Here is a 5,982-nt window from a genome sequence, read left to right as displayed (position 1 = left end):
GGCGGATCGGGCCTCGGGGGCCGGCGCTGGGCCTCGGGCCCGCGTCGGTGGCGGCGGCGAACTGGTCCCGCGGGGACACGTGGCGGCGGCGGGTTGGATGGCGGCGGCGGGCGGATGTTGTCCGGTCGGATCCGGACACGTCCGTCGGTGGCGGGGTGGATCTGTTTTTTTTAGGAGGAGGACGGGGAGGAAGACGAGATCCGAAATGGAGGGTGTATATATAGGCATAAGTGGAGCTAGGAGAGTCCAAATGAGGTGCGGTTTTTGCCCACGCGATCGTGATCGAACGCTCTAGGACATGGAGCAGAGTTTGGTGGGTTTTGGGATAACTTTTGGGGGGTGTTGGGCTGCAACACACACGAGGCCTTTTCGGTTCCTCGGTTAACCGTTGGAGTATCAAACGAAGTCCAAATGATACGAAACTTGACAGGTGGTCTACCGGTAGTAAACCAAGGCCGCATGACAAGTCTCGGTCCAATCCGGAAATGTTTGAACCCCACACACGAAAAAAGACTAGAAATGACCACCGGAGGAGAACGAAGCGCCGGAATGCAAAACGGACAACGGGGAAAATGCTCGAATGCATGAGATGAACATGTATGCAAATGCAATGCACGAGATGGCATGATAAGAGATGCACGAAAAAGAAAACAACACACGGAGACAAAGACCCGAACCCGAGAATTAAATATAACTTAGCGCCGGAGACGGCAAGAGTTGGATACAAATATGGAAATTATATCTGGGGCGTTACAACACTCCACCACTACGAAAAGATCTTGTCCCGAGATCTAGGACTGAAAGAACTCCGGGTATTCAGAACGGAGGTGATCCTCGCGTTCCCAGGTAGCTTCACGGTCGGAATGGTGAGACCACTTGACTTTGAGAAATTTAATTGACTTGTTGCGAGTCTTGCGTTCAGTCTCTTCAAGAATAGCAACTGGGTGCTCACGATAGGAGAGATCTTCTTAGAGCTCAATGTCCTTGAAGTTGACGGTGCGGTCAGGAGTCTTGAAACACTTTCGAAGCTGAGAGACGTGGAACACATCATGAACATTTGCAAAGTTTGAAGGAAGGTCAAGTTGATAGGCGAGGTCGCCTCTCTTGCTGACAATCTTGAAAGGTCCCGCGTATCTAGGGGAAAGCTTCCCTTTGATACCGAAGCGACGAGTACCTTTCATAGGAGAGACGCGGAGGTAAACATGATCTCCAATCTCGAAAGCCAAATCACGGTGCTTACTATCATAGTAGCTCTTCTGGCGGGATTGAGCTGCTTTGAGGTTATCACGAATGACTTTGCACATATCTTCTGCTTCTGTGATTAAGTCATTACCCAGCAGCTGACGTTCACCGGTTTCAGACCAGTTGAGAGGGGTACGGCACTTCCTGCCATATAGAATTTCAAAGGGGGCCTTGCCCGAACTTGCTTGAAAGTTGTTGTTGTATGAGAATTCAGCATAAGGAAGACAGTCCTCCCACTTCATGCCGAAAGAAATCACACAAGCCCTGAGCATGTCTTCGAGAATCTGGTTGACACGCTCGACTTGACTGCTCGTTTGAGGATGAAAAGCAGTGCTGAAGCGGATACTGGTGCCCATGGCCTTCTGAAAAGAATCCCAAAACTTGGAGGTAAAGATGCTGCCACGGTCTGAAGATATCACTTGAGGAATACCGTGCAGAGAGACAATGCGAGAGGTATAGAGTTCCGCCAATTGAGCTGCAGTGATTGACTCTTTGATAGGCAGAAAGTGAGCCACTTTGGTGAGCTTGTCGATGACGACGAATATAGCATCATTGCCATGCTTGGACTTTGGAAACCCAGTCACAAAATCCATTTCAATGTGGTCAAACTTCCATTCTGGAATGGCAAGAGGTTGGAGGAGACCAGCTGGCCTTTGGTGTTCTGCCTTCACTCTTCTGCAGACATCACACTCGTTCACGAATTGAGCGATCTCGCGCTTCATTCGAGTCCACCAATAAGTTTGCTTGAGATCCTGATACATCTTCGTACTACCAGGGTGGATGGAGAGGAGAGAATTGTGAGCCTCGTTCATGATCACCTTACGAAGTTCACCTTTGGGCACAACAATTCGATCCTCGAAGAAGAGAGTGTCCTTGTCATCAAGTCGGTAGCACTTGTACTTGGACTGACTCTTTGCAATACCAAGCTTCACCTTTTGCACCATAGCATCAAGAAGTTGGGCTTGGCAAATCTGGTCTTCTAAGGTAGGAGAGACTTGAAGGTTGGCGAGGAAACCTTGAGGAACAATTTGCAGATTAAGTTTGCAGAAAGCTTCACAAAGCTCGGGTTGATAAGGCTTAAGAATCAGACTGTTGCAATATGCTTTCCTGCTCAAAGCGTCAGCAATCACATTAGCCTTGCCTGGAGTATACTCAATACTCAGATTGTACTCTTGAATCATCTCGACCCATCGAGTCTGCCTGAGGTTGAGATTAGGCTGGGTGAAGATGTACTTGAGACTCTTGTGGTCAGTGAAAATGTCCACTTTTCTTCCCAATAGAAGATGTCTCCAAGTCAACAAAGCGTGCACAACTGCCGCTAACTCGAGATCATGAGTGGGGTAGTTCTTCTCATTAGGTTTCAACTGGCGAGAGGTATAAGCAACAACTTTCTTCTCTTGCATCAGTACAGCACCGAGACCTTGGAGAGAGGCATCACAAAAGACCTCGTACGGCTTGGTTTCATCAGGCGGAGTCAGAACTGGAGCAGTGATCAACTTCTCTTTCAAAGTGTTGAAAGCAATATCACATTCCGGAGACCAAACGTACTTGACGTGCTTCTGAAGAAGATTTGAGAGAGGCTTGGCGATCTTAGAAAAGTTTTCAACGAATCTTCTGCAATAGCTTGCGAGACCGAGGAAACTGCGGAGTTGCTTCACGTTCTGAGGAGGTTCCCAATTCACAATTGCGGACACCTTCTCAGGATTCACGGAAATGCCCTTGGCAGAGATGATATGACCAAGATAAAGAACTTCATCGAGCCAAAATTCACACTTGGAGAACTTGGCGTAGAACTGATGTTCCCTGAGCTTGTCAAGAACCAAACGCAAGTGCTTGGCATGATCTTCCTTGTTCTTGGAGAAAACCAGAATGTCATCGAGATAGACCAAAACGAAGTCATTGGTGTAGGGGCTGAAGATGAAGTTCATCATGCGAGAGAACGTCGGAGGAGCGTTGGCGAGGCCAAAAGACATGACGGTGTGTTCATATGAACCAAAGCTTGTTCTGAACGCCGTCTTGGGAATATCTTGCTCACGAATACGAATCTGATGATAACCCATACGGAGATCAAGCTTGGAGAATACTTGAGCACCCTTGAGTTGTTCGAACAGCTCATTGATGTTGGGAAGTGGGTATTTGTTCTTGATGGTCTTCTTGTTCACTGGACGGTAATCAACACAAAGTCGACTCGATCCATCCTTCTTCTTCACAAAAAGAACACCACAACCCCACGGAGAAGTACTAGGCCGGATGAGACCCAATCTTTCTTGCTCATCGAGTTGTTTCTTCAACTCCTTCAACTCTTCGGGGCCGAGCTTGTAGGGACGTTTGCACACAGGTTCCGTGCCGGGCTCAAGTTCAATAACAAATTCAACCGGCCGGTTTGGAGGCATCCCTGGAAGTTCTTCTGGAAAAACGTCTTGATACTCACAAACAACCGGAATCTGCGAAATAGCATCCAATTCACCCTTCTCATTGAGAGAAAACAACCGGATGGTATTATCCCGAGCAGCAAAGACAATTACATCCTCAGACGAATGAGTCAGTTGAATCTGCCTGGCTGCACAATCAAGATGAGCTTTATGCTTAGAGAGCCAGTCCATCCCAAGAATAAGATCAATGTCAGAATTGCCAAGAACCACCAGAGAAGAGAGAAACTTGCAGTCGCCCAAAGTGATTGTAACATCCGGAACACACACTCGAGATGTCAAGAGGCTGGCCGGAGAGTCAATAGACAACGGTCTCGGCAACATTTGAGTAACAAAATCATGCTTGGAAGCAAAAGGTCTCGAGATGAAACAATGCGATGCACCAGTGTCAAAAAGAACTTTTGCAGGAATATCATTAACAGGAAGGTTACCCATGATCACATCTGAAGAATCCTCTGCCTGAGCTGCATTCACCATATTGACCTTGGCATGCTTGGGTTGTGCTTGACCACAGCTATACTTGCCGATCTGACAGGAGGAGGAGGAGGAAGACGCCTCTGGTTGGTACACTTGTTGGCATAGTGACCCTTCTGTTGGCACTTGTTGCACGTGACCTCTGAAAGTGGACGGTGATACGGAGCACTCGGTCTTGGAGCTTGAGACGAAGACTTGTTCTGAAAGCCTGGGTTGGGTGGGTGGGAGAAACCACTGCCACCTTTGCTCTTCTGCTGATACGGCTGACGGAACGGAGGAGGAGGAAGCCAATACTTCTGCTGCTTGACCACTTGAGTAGAGGAAGACGGAGTAACATCTCTGGCACGCTTCCTAGAAGCATCACACCTCATCTGAGCAGCCTCTTGCTTTAGTGCCATGTTGTAGAACTCATCGTATCTCAACGGCTCAAAGAGGACAAGAGCGAGCTGAATTTCCTCACGAAGACCACCCTTGAACTGATAGATCATGCTCTTCTCATCAGGAACATCCTGCTTGGCAAAACGGGTGAGCTTCTGGAACAACTTGTTGTAGTCATAGACAGACAAAGAGCCTTGCTTCAGATTGCGGAATTCCTGACGCTTACTCTCAACCACACTTTGAGGAATGTGATGAGCGCGGAAATCTTGACGGAAATCATCCCAAGTGATAACACGTCCACCTCTGGAATCCTTGTACTGCTGGAACTACTCTGCAGCCTGATCTTTGAGCTGGAAAGAAGCGAACTTGACGAAATCTTCAGGCCTGACGTTGCTGCATTCAAAATGCTTGCCCAGATCCACTAGCCAATCGTCAGCATCGGTAGCCTCAACACAACCGCTGAACGTCTTTGGACCATTTGCGAGGAACTGGTTTAGTGTAGCAAAATGGTGCTGATTGTTTCCTTGATTCCCTTGACTGCCTTGATTCCGCTCTTGGAGGATTTGCATGATCAACTGTGTATTTGCATTAGTTGCGGCCATCACAGCTTGCCATGCTTCCGGGGGAGGCGGAGGTGGAGGCGGATCAGGATTCGGAGTCGTGCGCGTTGGAGGAGCCATCCTGAACAGGTTGACCACCATTAGCACATTGATAGACAACAATATAGAAGCTGAATCCAACGGAATGAAAATTGCAACATATAGTCTTCACATCCGAACAAAATGAACGAATGCATTTCTCTTGAAGTGGTCACATATCCATAAATTGCGAAGCCACGAAGAATTAAGGTAGAGAAATAATTCAACAAGGTACGGATCAAGAACGAATAATCGGTAAGAAATCCCAATCTCAAACCAATATCCATGGAAGAAGAACTAGAGCTACTAGAATTCCCACCTATGAAATTCCGAACCTTTCTGGTTATGCAATCAGGTGTTGGGGATACAGGGGAAGCACAATATCTCACCCAAACTAGCAAATCCTACATCCAGCTGTATCCATCCTTCAACACATAACCAAGAAAACTTCGGAAACCATCTCCCTCAACCTTCGAAAAGCATCCGTTATACAAGTTATGGCGATACTCCCGAACTCCCGCCCCAGTACTGGGTGGCGTCGAGGTTATCTCACCAACGAACTGCATAAAAGAGATTTTCGATGTCGGCGAACATATCTCAAGTATACCAGAATTGCAACGATAAAATTGTGACGACAACACCTCGGAGCTCAACTCCCCAGGACACTGCCACAACCCCTAAAGACAGGAGGCACCAAGAACAATGTTCTCATCACAAAACCATCGGAACAAAACCAAGATACTCGCGTGATCCTAAGAAAAAAAATTTAGTGAAATTTGAGAAGAGAAGAGTCAAAACTCTACGTCAGGATGCCTTACCAA

Source organism: Triticum dicoccoides, chromosome 7B, assembly GCF_002162155.2.
Source record: "Triticum dicoccoides isolate Atlit2015 ecotype Zavitan chromosome 7B, WEW_v2.0, whole genome shotgun sequence".
Classification (NCBI taxonomy): domain Eukaryota; kingdom Viridiplantae; phylum Streptophyta; class Magnoliopsida; order Poales; family Poaceae; genus Triticum; species Triticum dicoccoides.
The sequence above is the reverse complement of the archived record's forward strand: the minus strand, read 5'-3'. Positions refer to the sequence as shown.